Raw genomic sequence first — 20586 nt, forward strand, 5'->3', positions numbered from 1 at the left:
GTATGTGGCCAAGGCTGGAGTAGAACTGTTATTTGACATCATTGTCAGCATCAAGCATTGAGGCATACATGCTAATGACAGTGGCATACTAATTGTTGCAGAGCTTAAGATAGAAGGTCGTAAGATGTTTCTTAAAGCTCATAGGGAGCTCTGTATGTTGACTGACAAGCTGACTCTTGATGGCAAAGCTGACACCATGAACACATCTATCCTGGGCTGGTTTCCCTTTCCAGAATAAGGTATAGCCTCTAGGTCATCTTACCAGAGTGCTGCAATGTTGATGTTGTATCTTAGTTCCCTGGAGACGATGGCAGTTATTCCTGATCATTCATTGTTTCAGTTATCCAACAAGGTGCAAACATCCCATGTTGCAGAAATCCTTATCTTCTGATGTTTTTGACCATGAAGAGGGTGATGTTGCTGGACATGGTTATCCAGCCAGGAGCAGATAAGACAGCCTAGGTTTGGGGCACCCTTTAGCCCCTTCTCCAAGTGGGACGAGCATGGGGTCATCTGCTATCTATTCAGAGTTCCTGAATAGAACTGCTTAGTCACGGTAAGAGCTGCCAAATTATACCCCTGTTTCTAACCCAGGTGCAAGATGACCATCAGGCTACTGCCTGCATGGCAGGAGACTGCTGGATTCATTAGCTATGTCTCTGTCAACACTTGCCCATTGCTGCAGGACTTCTGGAGGTTGGTACAGGAGAGCAGTGTTGTTTCCTGTGGTAGAAATCTGCACATGATTTCGTTTAACACAAGGAAGGTGTTGCACAGATGCAGCAACCACATGATCAGCAACCCTGATATGCTGGTGCCCTGCCCATGCTGTTGCCTCTCACTCCCAACCCACAGCTCCCTGGCCCTACCGGTACCCATCACTCTTGACCCACAGCCTTATGCCCCCCCGGGCCATGCTGGTGCCCCTCACTCCCAACCCACAGCCCCCCATCCATGCCGGTGCCCTGCACTCCCAACCCATAGTCCCCTGCCCCTCTCTGGTGCCCCCCACTCCCAAGTCACAACCCCCCTAGCCCTGCGGGTGCCCTTCACTCCCGACCCACAGCCCCCTGCTTCTCCCAGCCCTGCTGGAGGGGATCCTCAGCTGGGCTGTAGACGGTGTTCATTGCCCAGAAAAAGCTATGCTTGTCATGTTTATAGAAATTTGGCTGCCCCTGCCCTACCCTGTGCAGACTACAGGATGCTGGTCTGCAAGGACACAGCAGGGATGCCCTCCAGCATGAGGTGCATGTAGCACACCTCATGTGGGTGCACAGGTAGTGGCTAGGGCACCACACACTGCCCCATGCTGCCGGCTGGGGCTGGGGCTGCAGTGCAGCAGGGAGGACCAATGCCACACTCCACAGCAGCAGCGTGAAGCAGTGTGGGGCTCTGGCCCAGCCACACTGCAAGCAGCAGATTGAGGGCGAAGGGCTCCAGATCCTGTCTCACCCAGGCTGGAGTGTGGCGGCTGCGAGGGCTCTGACACATGCGGATGGAGGCAGAGCAAGTCTGGCCCCACCATGGGCTGGATGGAGGAAGAGGCACCCCCCACCCTGGGCTGGGCCTCCCATACTGCACCAGGTGGCTTGGCCACACCTCCCCCAAGGAGCATCTCCCAGCCACCCCACTGCTGCCCCTGTGAGCATGGGCACCAGCCCCAGTGCCACCAGCCCGGCCATGCAGCTCTGCACCTCCCCCAAAGGACCCCCCCTGCTCTGTTCCCCTGCTGGAGGAGCCAGGCACCTTGCTGCAGCCCCAGTGCCCAGACAGGTTCCCCCAGCATTGGCAGGTACCTCCGCCCCCCTCACACACCCTCCATACATCCCTGCCACACCCACACAGACTCACATGCCCACCCCCTCTCCCCCCAACTCCCAGCCAGTCCCCAAGCACTGACCCTCCAACCCCACCCCCTGCATCCTGACTTACCTGCATCCAGCTGCTGGGGCTGCTTCTACCACCCTGCCTGGTTGAATGCCAGCCATGTGCCTCCAACTGCCCTGCCCCCGTTCCCTCCAGTCCCAAGCAGCACTTTGCAGGCTGGAAGGATGATTTTCTGTTTTATGGAGGAAAACCGCATTTTTCTTCTTTAAAGAAGAAAATCCACAAACTGATAAAATTGATAAACTAATGAAAATATGGAGAAATGTATTAAGAAAACTGAAAAAAGGATGATGAATCTATTTCAAAGCTTAAAAAATTGGAACAACTTAAATTTTCTCAATTTTGTATAAAATGTTTTAGATTTTTTTTATTTTTATTTTTTGTCTCAGCTCTATGAATAATACACTAGGGTGCTGTTTCCAGGAAGCGGTCAAATACAGGTGTTGAGATAATTTTTTCTGACTTTATTAGGTAGATGAAGGAACTCATCTAAACTATAGTCTCATTGTCTGAAAAACCAAGTGAGAAAACTTCTGCTGAGTAGCATTGACCTTTTCTCCTCATGGGAAAAATTCAGTCAGTCAGATGCTGGAAAATGTATCATGTAACTCTGTTACTTATTTCTTGGAGCCTAGCTTGAGGTCCAGTTTGTAGGTAGCCTTATAGGGCAGAGAATATTTGTAAAATGCTCCTTTTGACAATGTCTGAGTGAAGTACTTCTGGCTTGAGCCATAGCAGTTTGAATGGGAATTGGGATGAGTTTGGGTTCTTTTTTAACTAGAAATGAACATTTTGTCGCTCTCTTTGTGTACTCATGCACACACTGTATTTTGGAATTGGGCCTGAACCCAACATTTTAGGATCAGCTGTAGCATATGTATGCATTTGACCGTGTATGTCAGGTAAATTCCTTGCTCATGTACTGACAATGGATTTGAAATGGGACAGAAATAATCTGTCTTCATGGATGTAACAGTGCCTTGTATGTAGTGGAGAACTGTCAGAGCTAAATTTATCTGCTCCAAAAGGTTATAAGGTAAAGCAGAGTGTGTCCCATGATGTCTCTATATACACAGGATGTCAATCTGAAATGCTTTTAGACATGTTAATGAGCAGTCCTTATTCCCTGGCAAGAGATGTCATGAACTTCTTGCTACCGTACAAGATGCAGTTTTGCACAGCTGAAATAAGTCTCACATTCCATTTTTAAACCCTGGTATAATCTGAGATTATGGGTGGTACAGCAGGGATAGCTTTCTTGCTGCTTATATAAACTTTAATGGAAGAAATTATGTTGTAGCTTTACAATGGGGGCACAATAGACTTTCTATTCAGACACTGGGTATTTCTCAGTACTTAAAAGAGGTTTTTTTTCTTATTAACCTGTTTTATAGTCTTTCCATATCAAAGCATGTTTAAAAAAAAGATTGCACTTGATAGTAGTAACTAAAATGCAGTAAGAAGCAGCCTTTTGATCTGTTGCAAATAAGCGTTTTTGCAGATAAATATGTAACAAGTGTAGTTTTGTTCATTTGCTATCAAATTTAATAATAACCAGTGAAATTGAGTTCAACCAAACTGGTTTCATATCAGTCTTTGAATACATACTTTTAAATATTAAAAGATAATGATTTGTATGGCATTGTTATATAATGCATTTCTTGTCTTCTCTTGTGTGCATGTGACAAATTCCAGTCGATAAGCCCAGGACTCTGGAGTCAGTTGTCTGGCTAGTTATTAAGATTAAGATAAGTACTAAGAACGGAAAGATACAGTGCATTGTACTACCTGTATGGGACTGGGCCACCTAGGATTCAGAGTGTAAACAATGAATTAGTTCTCCCTGGATTACTTCAAACCTGAGGTGCACACTGTAAATATTTGTGAAATACGATGGAAAGAGTATGCAAAGATTCGTTTTCTTATCCATTAAAAGCTCCTAAAAACGAGAACTTTCCCAAAATACTGCAAACTCATTAAAATTTATCCATAAAATACTAGCTCTGTTTTGGTTTTTTTTTTTTACTTGTTTATGAGAAATAATGCTTCTATATATTATATTTCCTATATATTAGCTCAAGGGAAAGCATCAGCATTTGAGATGTATTGCCATTGGACTTCACCCTGACTGTACAGAAACAGTAATATATTTATAGTCAGCACCATTAAGTGCAATCAAATTTAAAACAAAAACCAACACTAAGGGCCTGATCCAAAAATCATTGAAGTCAGTAGAGGGATTCCCTGCCACTACAATGGACTTTGGATCAGGTGCTAAGTGAGAGTATAATACATTGTATGTATTTGGTGCATTATTACTCTCTTCCTTCTAATGTCTTCAAAGGTAGATTCTTAAGGGCATTACACTGTCTTTTCCAAAGGGAGAAGAGGGGGAAACCATGGCTTCTGTTACTCCATGCTAATGAATTGTTACAAAGGTACATAAAAAAGAGGCAAATATTTTCTGAAGTGTAGGCAATGTTTCACACTAAGTACAGTAAATATGAGCATTGCTACAAATTGGTAGGCAACATTACCAAGACAGCAAAGTTTAACTGTCTATAATATCACTGGAGGAATGATAGAAAGGGGTAATTTAACAAGCATGCTGCAGGAACATGCTGTGCGATGTAGAGCACAGGATAGCAATTAATTTTTGTTAATGAATTTAAAACTAGATGTATGGAAATGGTTATATAAAATGTATACACTGCTAAACAGCTAACTAGTCCTTGGGGTTCATGCTTTAATTATCTGCATGTAAATCATTTCAACCAGAACAATCTAATGAGTCAAAAACTGCTAGGAAATTTGGATCTCAGTTTGTAAAGTCTGTAGACACTTTTGTTTTCATCCTGATGTCCTATTTCCCTATATGGCACTTATAGCTAACCAGTGGTGATGCTTTGAATAAACACCTTCTCTGTAAAGGACAATTTGTGAAAAGAAAACATGAGTCACTGATGCTTTCTAAAGCAGTATTACTAAATTCTAGGTCTGCCCATGTTAGCATGTGAAGGAATATTAAAAGGGGGTGATGTTAGTGGTGTATATAGATGACCCTAAAGGTTCATTAGCTCTCATGTTTTTATTTTGATGGAAAACATAGCATTTATTTTTATATTGCAGGAAGAAAGCATGCAAAGTATTTTTTTGTGCAAATCAGAAAGTTCAATTGAATAATTAGCATGTTTCTTTTCCCTTTGTACTCAAGTCTGTACTTTCTGAAATCCCTTAAGAGATGTACCATGATTTATCCTTAAGATTTATCCTCATTTCCACTTAACTGGAAATGAGGCTAAATATCTACTGTATTTTTTGTTTATAATTATTCTAAGGAAAACTAAAGTTGAACAATAATTTACAATGGGAACACAAAATACTACAGTATCTTGAGTACAATAGGAAATCTGTTGGAACATTTTAGGGAGATAACATGACAAGCGTAGCCTTGGATGTTTCTAGAATTTAAAAATGTGAGTACTTAAACATGCTACATAGATTCAGTTGCTCTTACTGGTCATATTAACTTTAGGAACATTATCTCTAGCATGTTTTAGTTTTCAACTTGTTCCAAATGCAAAAACAACACGAAATAAACCAAAAAACAAACAACCCACCCCCACCAAATCAGAACAAAACTGCTCCTCATCTCCTCCTCAAAAAACAAAACAAACCAAAATGAAAAAGGGTGTTAGCTTAGCCTTTGTGTAAATCATTTTGTATATTTATTGAATGCATTCAAAACCAACTGCATGTTTTAAAAAGCTCCTTATCTGAAACTCCTGATGGTCTGAAATACCCAGATAGTTTGCATTCTTCCTGTTTTGATATGATTGAGACCTTTACTTGAACCGACCTCAGAAGGAATAGAAGACTAATTGAGGCAGCCCTAGTTCTAGCTCTCTAGAGGTGTAAAACATTGCATGCATGTATCTGGTGCATGCATAAAAAGGTGTATATAGTAGACTAGAGAACAGGGGAAGGAAGAGAGGGGTTTTCCCCGCTCTCTTGCTCTCTCAATAGTTTTCCTTTTTTTCAGGAAAAAATAATTTTATTTTATCCTAATATCAGTGCATAGTAAGATAATAAGCACAAAAGGAAAATGCACCCAAACAATGTGGAAGGTAAAATTAGGACAGTACTCTGGTGCCTCAGGGCTGTAATTAAAGCTATCTAGATAAAAAGAGATCTTCTGCTTCAGATTTATGTTCTGAGGAGGGGAAAAAAAGTGTAAAGTGAAATACAGCAAAAGAAACCCTTAATTCCAATGTATTCGACTCACCCATCAGAAGAAATGGCATTAATTCAGGTACCCAATTACTGTAATGTGGTTCAGAGCACCTCAATAGGTGTTTCAATCTCAAGCCAGGACTAACATTTGTAATCCTTTAAATGCACTTAAGAAATTGATGTTACAGCCCCACAATCTGTTAGGGGCCTTGCTTCCTGGCTGATTGCAAAGTATCCCACCATTAATTGGATCATCAGAATGTGATCCGCGTTCTGGTCCTCGGATTATGTAAGACTGACTTTGCTCTGACGCGTTGAACCAGAGGCTTCTTTTGCTGGATATTTTGACCCTTAATGTAGATAAGTGGTATTTTTCATCAATCTTAGCTTGCATTAAAAAAGGAAAATGTCAGTTCAATGTGGGGCGTTTAACTTAATTCAACATCTTTTAATTTAATACCTTGGAAAAGTTAGTCAGTCTCCGACCTGCCTCACACTTCTGCTGATGGAATATTTTGTAAGACACTACTGGAGATGCGTTTCACTTCTCTAATAATATTGAATCCCAAATTTCTCCACATTCTGTCTCTCTATGAAAAGGGGAGGGGATGGGGGGAAGAACCAAGTAAACCCCCAAACTTGTTTTACAGCCAACAATATTTGTAATAAAGGTGCTGCAGCTCTGGCAGACTGTTTGTTTTTTTCCCAATAGCTCCTTTCTTAGCCTGAGGGAAAAGAATCTACATTTTTTTTCAATCTTTGCTCTGTTATTTTCCCCTGGGACTGCAATTTTCCTTTAGTATTAGCGGGATGGAGGGGGGTGCTATGGTTGTCTGCTTACTCATATCTGCTTCCTTAGTGGGATTTTGTGGGGAGGCAGGGAGTGAGGACGCCTTAGCTGATTTTGATGTCAGAATAAGTGGAGTGGATTTGGAAGCCCTCTGTTGGAATCTAAAGGCCACTGAAAGTAAAGGGAAAAAAATCTCCCTAACTTTAGCGGCCCTTGGATCACACCTTTAATTCACTGCGCAAAGATGTTGGACAGGCCATGACAATGCATTCATCCCTCACTAGTAGATCTCACTAGGAGGCCTCCATGCTAAGCTGCAGGGACCATCTCATAAGTTTGTGGTTGTTCTTTGGATAAGCCACAGATTTTAATTTTAGAAATCTAAATTTAGATATTTAATGACAACGTCCTTTCCCAGAACCCTACTCTGTAGCTGAAAACTTTTGTCCCGCTAGTGTGGACATGGTCAACTGCATTTAGAGTCCGCTGTAGCTCAAGTTTTTAGACTGTCCAATAGAAGTAGCTGGCTGTCCAGCAGGTTTGGCTGTATGTGCTGAATTCCTTTTACCCTGCTCAAATGACTGGGCCAACCCCTTTTTAGTGCCAGTTTGCAAGATGCTGCCATCTTGGGCACTTAATGGAGGTGGATGAAGGGCAGACGAACAGGAAGGGTGATACATGTTTCAGTGTATCAGGCCCTCTCAGCCCTTGACATATCTTACAGCACTGCCAATGAGAGTGTTTAGTCATAGGTGTAACTGATGGAGTTTGCATCCTGGGCAACTGAGGTATAGGACTTGCTCCCTCCCTGAGGCACTGGAAAGGAGGCAGGGAACCTTGAGGCTCCAGCTGCTGAGACCTACATGCTGAGCGATGATGCATAGCCTTCAATTCGGCAGCAGCTACAGGGCCAGAGAAGGGTTAACCTGGCTTTTGGCAGCAAAATCTCCTCTTGCAGCAGTCCTGCCTCTGATCCACTCCTCTCTGCTCTATGTGACTGGAGCTTCAAGCCCCCGCTCAAGGCCTCTACTGTGGTTCCCACCTACCTCCATTCCAGTTCCCCCTTTAACTAAGTGCCTGGGACTTGTGCCCCAGTTTCCTACCTTTAAATGCACTACTGGGTTTAGTAGTCCCAATGCCAGCAGTGATTTCTGTGAGATATATGCTGGTTTCCTAGACACTCCCTGTCATCCAGAAAACTTCTGCAGGACATGAGTTTGCTGTCTCTGTTGTAGAGGAGAAGTAAGCAGTGCTTATTTCCATCAGAACTGTGGCATAAGTTGTAAAAACTATTTGTTTCTAAGTCTGTCTGGATCAAATGTCCATTCTAGCCACTCTCCTTCAAGTTTCATTCCTTGCTGATTTTTTATCATTGCAGGTAATCTAAGACATTTACCAATCCAGGAGGGCAACTGGGACACAGAGTGCGATAGCCCCAAACCTCTCTCTGTATCATAGGCATCAGCTGCCTGACTGTTGAAATCTTGCACAACAACTTGGGAACTTCATTGCCACATGAGAGAGCATTCCTATCACCTGGGAAGCCTTGATGCCTGAGAGATAGCTTCTCTCTGGACATGTAGAGATATTTAACACACTCAAATTTGATCTGAACATTTTTCCCTGCATTTGAGCACAGAAAGTATTAGAATAGATATGCTATTTCCATGTGCATGTTCTTGAGCCTAGGCCTCTGGTGAATGCAGGGACAAAGCGAGCTGACTACAGATAGGTGGTAGCAGATTTCCTTAGGTAGAGGCTGGGTTGGGTGACTTATTATGAATAAGAGCACAGGTGGAGAAGGATTTATTGACCATGTCTCTTACATTGATCAGCATGAGGATGAGTTCCTTGTTGGTCAGGGCTTTGGTCTGTGTGAAGTTACTGTTTGCTGATTGCAACCGATTTGGATGCAGCAGTTACGTGGCCTTGCCTCTTTTTATTTCTTCTTGATATGACTTTTCTTGGAAAGGGGTTGTAAGAGTAGTCACCCTTATTGGCATTGGCAGTGATTTCCTGGTGTGCTAGACAAGAAGGGAAGTTTTGTGGTATGGAATTGTGCAAGTCTGAGGCCTGGGACTCAGGAAACATGGCATTTTTACACGTACTGTGGGATGTGGTGTTAGGCACTTTAATTAACGAACCATGCTAATTAAAATTGCCTGTGTGTCATGTGTATCAGCATTCCCACACATCCCCGTGCTAAAAAGTGGCAGTGGGGTGCTTTGAACTAAAGCTCATCGCATGCGTTTTATTTCAAAGTCCCCCATCGTCATTTTTTCATTGCGGATGCAGAAGGCTGCTGGAGCTCATCAACATCTGTGCTCCAGCTGACTGCTCCAACACGCTGGATTTCCAGTGCATCGCAGCAGGCTCCATGCACATGTATAGGAGCCCTGAATCAGTCCCTAGCTTTGTTCTTTGACTTGATAAAATGTGCAGGGTGTGTAGTGTCCCTCACTATGTTTTTTGTACAGCACCGAGCACAGCAGAGCCCTGATTACAGTTGAAACGCTGGGCACTGCTGTAGTATAAATGATATCCCTATTTAGAGATCCCAATACGCCTTGCAGAGTAGACCAGTCTTGCAGAGTAATTAAGTTAGTCCTTTCTTATGAAACATTATAGATTATCCCACAGCATTCAAATCTCTGTAGCCTCATTCTACCTCAGCTTGCCCATGCCCACATATGAAAGGAAATGTGGTTTCATGCAGAGGAGCTGCCCAGACATGTCAATTCAAAGATATCCATAGAGAAGTCTGTCTTTCTGGGGAGAAACATTACTCATGGGGAACGAAATCCACTGCTGCTTCTCAAATATTTTAACAAGGAATGAAGCTCACCGGACTAAATTCGGACCTATTATACACAAATTCAACTTATATGAAGTCTGTGCTGCTTCATCCATTTATGCCAGGGCTAAATTTGGCTCAAATATATTCAAATATGTAGAGTCAGTTTCAAAACCAGCTAACTTGAAAGCAACAATTGTTGGGGGGCAGGGGGGCAGGGGGGAGACTGGAAGCGGGAAGATGTTTTCTATACCAAAATGTAAATGGGGGTTGGGAAGCTTATATGGGATGGGTCAGTCGATAGGCAGGGAAGCAGGAGGGGTGGGGTGTAGTGGAGTTTTAAAGTTTTGGAGTGTCGGTTGGGGAGTCTGTTGTTTTTTTCTGATCGTTTGGCTTGTTTATTGTTTATTACAAGCCACTGGGAGCCTTTCTGGATAGGATGGGTTATAAGTCTAAATAATAATAATAATATATTAATAAGAAGACATACTTATCAGAAAGTAGTGATGAGGCCAGTTAAATAATTCTCAGTTGAATGACAATAATATTTCCCTCCCTTTTGGAAAGGCCAAACTTTTTCTGAGGGTATGAGTATTTGTGGTATCTCCAATAGCTGTTGCACTCGTACAGAAAGAAGCTCTATACCAGAATAAGAGTCTTACTCCACTGTGAAGTGAAATGAAACCTTTTGTAGCTTGTGGCAATACATTCCTGGACAATTGATTTTAAACACAGCCATTGTATCTCAGGGTGATCTGACTGGATGGGGTTGCATTTTAAGTGCATCACTTACAATCTATTTAATTGGAGTCTTGGGTGACACTCCTGCTACTGCATCCCCCCCAACAGGAAGCTGATCTACATTTTTGCTTTAAGTACACTACAAGGTTGGAAAGTAAAGTTGAGTTTGCAGCAAAGGTAGATATATTGACTTCCCATGCTTTGAAGACAAATGGAATCTCATCCATCGCTGCCGTACCAGTACACTGGTGCTCCGTTTCAGACTGCTTTGGGTTAGGATTTCAGTTTGCCCTTCCTTCCTAATGGGGTCCCTTGGTGGCGAATGCCATCCAAGCTAGGATGGATGAGATGCCCTAAGGACCTGCATCAGGCTTGTCTTTTAAGCAGTGCCTTGCTGAACTGTGAACTGGGGTTTCCTTGAACTGCATGTGAGGATATGAATTCTACTTTGAAAAAAAAAGGAGGAGCAAAAATTTGGTATACAGCAGCATGTATCAGCTAACAGTACATAATTTTCACCATCAGTGTTAATAGGGAGCTAAAACGATTTCCTCATGGTGACTTAAATATTTCTGTGAGTCTCATTTTCCTTTGTTCTAATTCCCAGTTGGACAGATAGAGAAAAATGGCTGGTGCATCTGCTCTGGCCACTGTCAGAGACAGGCTTATAGCAGAATTAATTCTATCCTCCCTAATGACCAGCAACTTACCTCATCATCAGGAAATGGCCCCTTCAATCTGAAGAATCATAATGACCTATCACAACTAATTTTCATTCAGTGGGACATCACCTTTCTCTATAACCTGTTTCCCCCATACACCAAACGCATTCCTGCTTGCCTGTACCACTTAAAGTAACAGTAGTTTCTTCACTCAAAAAGATTTTGTGTTCCAGAATAGGTTACATATAACAAAAAACCTTCAGATTGGAGCCCTGGTATTTTATGGCCATTTCCGTCCTGAGCATGGGGTTTGGCTTCCACCTCATGCTGGAGAAGAGATTAAGAAGTGTTAGCAAGATGAAGCAAGCCTGACACCCTGCATCATTTTGTTAGTTCAGATTGTCACCTGTCTTACCAAACTGTGGTAAGATGGGTGTTGTGGTGGGGTAAGATACATCTTGGGGAGATATGTTTGTGACTCTGTGGCATAGGTGGATGACTGACTGCACCTGTTCATTCCATAACATTTAATTCCTTTTTTCAAATGGGTTTAACAGTAGTTGTTGCATGCCTGCTTGGGGCTGGAGCTCTGCCAGGATGCTTATGCCCCCCTTCCTAACATGAGAATAATTTTCAAGGCAATACTAAGTAAGTAACACAAATTCCATACTCATGATGTTCAATATTGTGGGTGTGCATTTTCAGGCACAATTTTCAGATGCACCAATTTGAACCCTACCTGTGGGGTTTGTTGGATACTTTTTTTAAAAATGTAAGCCTGTACTATTAGAGTTGCATGCAATATATGTTACTGCTGTCTTTAAAGGATGAAACATTATATGTATTTGGGACCAGGTGGGTATGAGGTTGAGCAGGTCTGTTTGAAATGGCTGAGGGGGGTTTGAGTATTTCAGCCCAGCTGTTGCTTAAAATGCTTTGTGCAGGGCTTTAATTTGTGCTGTACTATTCGCATATAAGCAGGAAGATGTGAATCATGAACAGCCTACTTTTGTACGGTGAAAAAGATGCAAGTATTGTTTCCCATCTCCTTCCCTTGCCGCCTTCTTCTTCCTCTCCTCCTCCCACCCCTCAGCAGTACAGGTAAGGACACTCTTACATGATGCAGACAAATCTGCTTATGTACTGGTTACTCTGGTTCTTGCATCAGGTTATATTACTTCTTTCATGTGCCTCACAGCATCTCAGTTTCACCTTCTGTGCCATAAGAAACCCATATCTGTTCAAGAAGTGTTGAATGTACCAGTAAATGTATGTTGTAAATTGGGAAGCGGAACAGAGTAAATATGTTCACCCAAGATCCGGGAAGCAGTAGGAGCTGACCTTTTACACTTCTCTTGGTTTTCTAAATCGACTGTCCCTATAAAAAGCTGCATTTTAAAAGGCTTTGGGAGGCTTGCTGACCTTGCAACCTACTTTGTAAGGAGTCTGCACCCACAGCTATTAAACAAAATTAATTTCAGCACTTTTAAATTGTTAATCTTGCAAAAGACAACTTGCTTGCTCTCCAGTGATCTCGTAGGTCGTCATTCTGTGTGCTATAAGCCATCGCCAAGGTTCATGGCTCTGAACATCATCAGTCTGCTTGTGGTCTCCCAAATGCCTTTCAGAATTAATTCCCCAGCCCTCCACTTTCCCTCCCCCTGCACCCAGCTTTTTGAGATCTGGGAGCCTGGTGAGCACTGTGGATTTTACGGGCACTCACAAATAGCTGCACAACAGCTTATTGTCAGTTTAAGACTGTTCTATCCTAAATCAGTGCTTCTGACTTCTCACCTTATGGTAATGAATGTTGGGCAGCAGGACATTAATTCAGGTAGGAAATGACAGCCTTAGTATTCTAAGAGTTAGGTTTCCTATTGAAAGGGCTACATCTCTTGTAAGTTAAGTATCTCCTTACCCATGGGGCAAATGTTTTATCATGTATCAATTTATTTTGTATCCCTTTTAAGTGCATTTTTTTCTGCCTGGCCACAGAACTTTGGAGTATTACTTTTTGCCCTCTCCTTGTGGTGCATGTGTGCATGTGCGTATACATATGTGTGCACGCTTGTGTACTTTCTCTGGGATTATTATTCATGGTTGTTCGTGCTCCTTCCACCCCTTTTATCTCTGCCACTCAAACCAATTTCAGCCATGCGCCAGCTCTCATTTAGGATAATAGCCTTTCTTTTTATCGTTGTCTTGTCGTCTTTGATTCGTCAGCACAAGGGTTTTAAATTAGCCAAAATGCTTGCATGCTGGGCTTACTCCGCTGCCACGACCAGTTGTAGATCCACTGAACCACTTGATGCTGAAATTGATGATTGCTCAGAAGGAATAAGAAATTGTTGGTGGCTACCAGGAAGATTCATTCACGCCGAGCCCCTTTTAAACAACATAGAGGGAGGGAGTGAAAGATTTCCTTCATTTTCCTGCTGCCTGGCTGGTGGTTATATTGTCCTTGTGCCAGGTTCCCGCTGAGTGATTACAGTCTTGCTAGGCTGGGTAGTTCCTGTGATTTCAGAAATAAAAACAGAAAAAAAGCCCTCAAAAGATGTGCAGTTAAATTCAGTGACTTACAGCTGTTGGGTTTTAACTCACTAGTGAGAGAGCTCTTTAATTTCTTTCTTATTCTATTCCCTCTATATTGAAGTTTACTTACTGGAAGTTTTAACCAGGAGAAAGCTGTCTTCCACGGCCTATTTGAGTTTATGGTGCTAAGCCCCCAAATGGGGCTCGAGCAGTTTTTAACACATTCTTCTGATCAAAAGGCATTGGCTGTTAATGGGATTAGCAGACTCTGGAATCACCCTTGAAAAAACAAAACTTTACCATGACCTCAATACCTATTATTATTGGTATTGCTGTCTAAAGAAACTGGTATCCAGAACTAATATGGAACAGAATAAGAAAGTTTTTTGGTGCACAGTGCTGAAAAACAGATTACACTAATACCATGGGTGCTACACAGTTAAATGAGGATGGGCTAGAGCACTACTTGAGGTGTAACAGTGTTTTATCATTGAGTATCTTGTGCCCTCATGTCTCTGGTTCCTCTTTGAGAGACAGTTTGAGATACAGTGGCTTTATTTTAGAGGTTTCTAGGACTGGCAATTCATGGTTAGTGTGTGCACAATGGTTCATGGTAACCAAATTTAGTGCCATATGGAAATGTCAACAGGCATAGGAGAGAGAAGCAGTTAGCCATGTTAATCTTAAATCAGTCAGAAAACAGGGTAGATATATACCTTTATAAACTGACTAAATAAGATATTTATAGAAAGCATAAGCTTTCCTGAACCCAAGTTCACTTCATCAGATGCTGTGAAAGGATGTGCAGAAAGCGGAGTATAAGAAGGAGAGATAAATTAGAATACAAAAGACAAGGGAGGGTGTGGGGAGAGAAAAAGAGAGATAAGGGAGAGGGAAGCAGTGCTAGGAAGAGCAAGCCAGCAGTAAACCCATCGGAACAAAGAGGGTCACAAAAGCTAATCCAGGTAATGCGATAAGAATTGGTAGTCCCTGTTTGAATCATACTTAACACAGTAGAGTTTGTGGATGATTTCTTGTTTCCCATTCAAACTGGTTTTTATTTTTATTTTTTTTGCCTGAGAACAGCAATCGGTGTTCAGTGATGGAGGGAGGTTAAAGTGTTCTGCCACAGGCTTTTGTGTCTTTCTGCAGCTGACCTCAGATTGGTGTTCATTCATTTTTACATGTAGAGATTGCTGTGTCTGTCCAACGTAGATAGCAGAAGGGCACTGTAAGCAGGTGACAGTGTATATGACGCTGGTAGAGATACAGGTGACTAAACCTTGGATGTTGCACTCCTTGTTATGAGGTCCAGTGATGATGTGGTCTGTATTGATGTAGGGACACAGCAAGCATTTGGGGTCCATGGCAAGGCCTCATGCCTTAGTGAAAATGTTGTTTGAGAGACTCTGTTTAAGGTTGGGGGAATGTCTGTAAACCAGGACAGGTTTGTCCCCAAAGGCTACCTTTTCCAAGAGAGGTTGGAGGTCATCAGTGATGTGTGTAAGGTGTTCAAGCTGAGGGCTATAGGTGGGGAATTCTGTTGTCCTTGTCCTGGAGTTAGTATTGTAGCAGGTCAGAGTGAGGTCTGAGGCTGGTTTTGTTGATCTAAATGGCTACAGTTTGGGGACTCTGGTAATTTTAAGAATTCCTCGGTCTAGATTCTTAAGGTGTTCATCCTGGTCAGTGGGGTCAGAGCAGATTTGATTGTAATGTAGATCTAGGCTGTAGACTATAGATGCGGTGGTGTACATAGGATGAAGGCTGGTAGCATGAAGGTAGCTGTGGCACTTGATAGGTTTCTGATAAAATGTGGTGATGTTGTGGCCCCTTCAAAGCTTCACTGTAGTGTTTAGGAAATGAATCTGCTGCTCCAGAATTAGTTTGATGGAGGGGTGGACGTTGTTACAGTCTTGGTGAAATTTCTCTGGAGATTCCTTCCCATGCATCCATATTATGAAGATGTCATCAATGGAGAGGAAGCAAACTCCAAGGTCCGTCATACATATGCTACTAGGGGGCCATATGTGTGCCCATGACAGTGCCCTTCCTTTGTAAGCATAGGGGTATTTGACAGGCATGGGAAACGGGTGAGTCTGTGTAATCTGTGCTGTGGTTTGAATCAAGCATTACTGAGGGAAATTTGGAAATAGGTACAGACGGTTTGCCACACTGGGTCAGACCTTAATTTTGTTGGTTCTGGAACCTGCACCTGGCAATGACCAGTATCCAGTGCTTTGGAAGAAGATGAATATGGAACTTGAGGGGTGGGGAAGAAATGCTCCAGAAAACAGTAGAATTTGTCGCAAAATAGCTAATGTGATACCAGAGCAACTTGAGCCGGATATGCAGGTTATATGATGCCAGTTGTAAAAGATCCTGATTCTACAAGACTGTCCCTAAAGACTGTAAATGCAGCATAGGCAGGAATAGGGTTGTATTATGTCTGGACTTAGAGGTTTTTTCATTTGTATTTTTAAAACTAATCTGTATCCATCATTTGTCTTTCTGATTAGTAAATAACATGATCTTATTTTATTAGATAACTTTTTGTCTGAAGAATGTACCCTGGTAAAAATGTGAAGGCATTACTGCTTGTCTGTATTTCCTATTTCACATGTATAATCTATCTTGAAAAATAATCGGAATTCTAAAGCTCCAGAAACATGGATCTAACTAATTGTATGAATCTCTAAGGCCCAGCAGTAGAGATATGAAATGTAAGTCGAGCATTACAGGCTCTAGTTTGCACCCAGTAACAGTAGAATGGGGAAGCAGGCCATATTAGGTTTGGTGTTGTTATCTCTTTCTAACCACTGTAATGCTGAGAATTGCTGATTTCTCTGCTAAATCATGACAGATGTATTACAAGAAAATATATTGGTAGAGGTGCTAGAGAGGGAGTTAATGCAAAGGATAATGAGTGGCTGTGGCTGTGTCCTCCAACAGACTTTGATGTGTTTTGATAATATATGGCATGGGTCAATCTGCCCTATTAGCAAACGTAACCAGTTTATGCTCTACATACAAACTAGAGATTTGATAAAGCACTAAATTAGTTTTCTAGCACTCATTCACAAGGTATTAGATGTTAGATACTTAATGGGATCATTATGCTTTTGCTACACTTGGTTAAAATGAATTCTATAACATACATATAAGGCAGCATGTTGTTTCACCAGGAGGGGGAGGACCAGGAACTGGAGACCAGGAATTATAAAAACTAGGTGCTGGTTATGGCTCTGTCTGTGTGATTTAAATCACTTTTCTTCTATTTCTTCATCTGTAAAATAGGGTTAAAATCCTACCCAGCCCCACAGATTTTAGTTGTGAGCCACAAATATGTATAAAATGTTTTGATGTCCTGGGATGGAAAGGGCTCTGTAAGTGTAAAGAATAATAATGATTCAATATCAGTGTTCCTGATGTACGGGAATAATTCTGTTTCATTCAACAGCTAATGAGAGAATCCCAAAAACTAACTATGGAAGAAAGCACAACTTACAATGATGCATTTGAATAAAGTTAAGACAGAAATAATAACATTGGTTAGATGGTATCATTTTAATGATTCACAAATGTCAACATACTTGCCATTTTCAGCATTTTACTAGTATTTAGAAGATGGTATTGAAGTAGCATGAAAATGTCAATGGACAGAGTATACAACATTTCTGTGACACCAAGGATATTGCAGGAATACACATTTCTGCATGTTAGCCTAATAGAGCAAACCCTGAAGATTCACAGCATCCTTGTCACATGAGGGAAAATATTGTTTTCTCCATTTTACAGGTGGGGAATTTGAGATAAGAGACTTTCTCAAGGCCAGTTAGCAAGTTAATATCTAAAGTAGATTTAGAATGTGCTTATTCCTAATGCCTAGGCCTGTGTTTGGTCCACTGATCTGTGTTGCATTTCTGATCAGATTGGCAGTTATTTTATACATATGTGTACTCCTATAAAAGGAAAGGCTGGGAAATGACAAAGTTTTAGCTTTCAATGTTTTTCTGTCTTGTTAAATAGAAACATAAAAACTGCTGACCACAATGCATGCTCACAGCTACTTACAGACAGCTCTGGTTTAAGATTCACTAAGCAGAAACAATTGTGAATTTGATAGTTATGCAAGCGTACTTTTCAAATGTAGTTTTTGCTAATACTGTCAATTTTGGCTTTTCTCTATACTTATATGCGCTGCCCTTAAATACATTTAAAAAGCACCATTCTGTTTTCATTAGCAACTTATTGCTAATAGAGCCAGGCAACCCTGGTGTAGGTTTAACAACCCTGGTTGTTAGTCTTTTCCCAAGCACTAGGGAGGCTTTCTTACTCTTTTTTTTTTTCAAAATCTAACAAGAATGTCATATATAAAATTACCCTGTTTGAAAGAATAGGAGCTGCATCGCAATATAGATCACAGTGGAAAATGACTCAAAATTACATGACAGCTTCTCCCCCTGTCCTCCCCCCTTCCTTTTCTCAGTCTGTCTCTTAGTTCAGCTGCAGTATGAAACATGCTCAGTTTTTCATGACATTTTAGTTTACTGTTCCTAATAATCTCTTTGCATGTTTCATTAGTGTATTATTTATAGAATCATAAAAGGGTCTTTACAGTATTCAGCCTCTGTGATGCTGCTGATGCCATTCCAAAGATTGAAGTATCCTTAAAAAATATATGTAGGCTGAACCTTTGCTGCGGCATTGAATTTACCAGTTCTTTTGTCACATTTAAACTCTGCCCACAGACTGTCTATAGAGAGGTGGCTTTAAGAATATAAGCAGTCAAGGAAAAGTCCAAGGGAAGCTTTGGGCTGAAATCCTACATCTTACAACCTGCAGTTACAGAGGCTGCAAAGAGCATGAACTCCAGATGCTTGTATAAACAAGACTTACTAGAAGTCTTTACCTCATAACTCCTCATAAGCTTATACCTGACAAGCCATTCAGAGCTAGAGGGCTGCATTTTCCCTAATAAATTCCTTTTTGAACCCACTTGTTAGTCAAGTGTTGTGCACACTAACTACAGAAAGGGCCCTGTGTCTTGGGCATAAATTACTCTTGTGTGCCACTGTCTCTGAGCAGCCCCCCAGTTATGGATTGCTTTGTTCTCGACTTGACAGGAACATAATTAGAACTGTTGATGAAATCTACCAAATTGTTCCTCCGTGGCCTCAGTGGTCAGGAAATTTGGCTGAGTCGTATTTGTCACCGACGTAAAGGCTCTAAACACTTCATATTAACTATGTTATTAATGTGCCCTCTAATCTGTCCATGAATTGGTAACACTTGAAGTGAGCTGTGCTCTAATAGCACCTTGTGATGAATACATTGTACGGCTGTTAAAAAGTTTCTGGAGGGTAAAGAAACGTTAATAAAAAGTGGGTGTTTCTGGGTTCTTTCTTTTTTTGTTCTTTGAGATTCACATAGGCTTTACATTGACAGACCGTTTTCTGTTCTATAGGGGTTGCTGACATTTTGGCTGTTTCATTCCCAGAGGAGGCTTTGTGTGTCCCAGAGGAAGTGAGTGATCTGGCCATAACAAAACCTGCCAAAATATTTAAGCACCGTTACAATCTTTTCTAATGCAATGCATAGTGAATGTGATTAGAAAAGGATGGTGAGTTTATGAAGGGAAGTCATTCCCTCTGGTGTGCAAACATTGGGTGAAATGTGCACAAATGAGCCTCTGGGGATGGTGGGAGACTAGAACTAGGGATGCTGCCTTTTTATAAACATATTGCTTCAAAGGAACATTAAATATGGAATCCTGATCTTGAATTTCCTAAGAGTTTGGGGCACTCAGATCACAGGTTTTGGTGATCAGTCTGCGTCAAAGAAATGCTGTCGCTAATCACACATTCTTAGGTGTTCTGCTCTTGTAGTGACTTAGAGAAGAAATGTGAGGACTGAATAAGTATTATGGAAAAATCTGAGCTGACAATCTGTAGTTTTTGGATGAAGTCCTATATATTACAAAGCAGATATCACAAATGTATGGAAAGGAGAAATATTTATTGAGGCCCTATCCAAAGCCCATTAAAATTGACAAGCAATGACTTAGGTTAAAGAAGAATGGAACTCTATGGTTGCTCGTTTAGTTGCCATTTTTAAAAGGAACAGTTATCTCCCAACAAGACAGTGATCTCATGGTTTAATGTCACTTAGAGGAACATTGTGGTTTTTCTTAAGTGTATAAGTAATTGTGCTTAGGCATGTTGTTAGAATACTAAAATGCTTCAATTGGGATTTTCACATGTAGTGTTTTGTGGGGCAAAGACAGTTTTGACAACTTAATGTTTAGAACAGAACTCGCGGTAGTACAGAAACACGATAATTTGGGTCCTTTGGCTACTCTGTAAAGAACCAGGTAAATTAGCTCCCATTTTTGCAGTCCTCTTAGTGATTTATTTTGATTAGATCTCAGACAAAACTAACAACTCTTCTCTCTGAAAAGAGCTCGCTTAACTTGCACTGAGCCAAGGCAAATAGAGAGCAGTTCACTACTATGGTGGTTAAAATCAATAGCACAAGGATGGGTTGGTAAGCAGGACACACACCCAAGCAGGGCACAGGAATGATAGGAGGTGCTTCACCCTTCTTTTCCCTGTCCCACTCTCCTCTCATACTCTGTACCTTTCCTTCAGTTGCTTTGGCTTTAGCAGTAGGGAGGTGTGTGTGGCGACCTGTGTAGGAGCAGTGGCCGATGGTTTGCTGTTGCTGGAGAAAACATAATCTCCCTTTTTTGCCTCTGAAAACCAGTGTTTAAATGGCTGCTCCACATGCATGTTGACGGCATTTCCCCCAGCAACAGCAAACCTCCAGCCACACCATGTACTGTCACAGCACTGGCCAGGTACACCTCTGGCTGACAACCCATGCTAAGCATGTATGCCAAAATCCAAAATTAGGGCACCTCCTGCTTAGCTCCATGGTGGTATGGAAAG

At 41.7% G+C, this 20586-nt stretch overlaps 1 protein-coding gene across 8 annotated transcripts in view; it reads left to right on the forward strand.

Moving 5' to 3' along the window:
• The window catches only part of ESRRG (estrogen related receptor gamma), a 518556-nt gene that overhangs the window by 193611 nt on the left and 304359 nt on the right, over window positions 1–20586 (forward strand). Inside the window, exon 1 of one of the 8 annotated variants that reach the window (XM_059717761.1) lies at window positions 19114–19162. The exons of the other annotated variants lie outside the window; for them this stretch is intronic. The gene's annotated coding sequence lies outside the window, so the exon portion shown is untranslated. Of the gene's footprint in view, window positions 1–19113; window positions 19163–20586 lie in introns of those variants that run through there. 8 annotated transcript variants of the gene reach the window in all.

Source organism: Alligator mississippiensis, chromosome 1 (genome assembly GCF_030867095.1).
Source record: "Alligator mississippiensis isolate rAllMis1 chromosome 1, rAllMis1, whole genome shotgun sequence".
In the NCBI taxonomy this organism is placed as follows: Eukaryota; Metazoa; Chordata; order Crocodylia; family Alligatoridae; genus Alligator; species Alligator mississippiensis.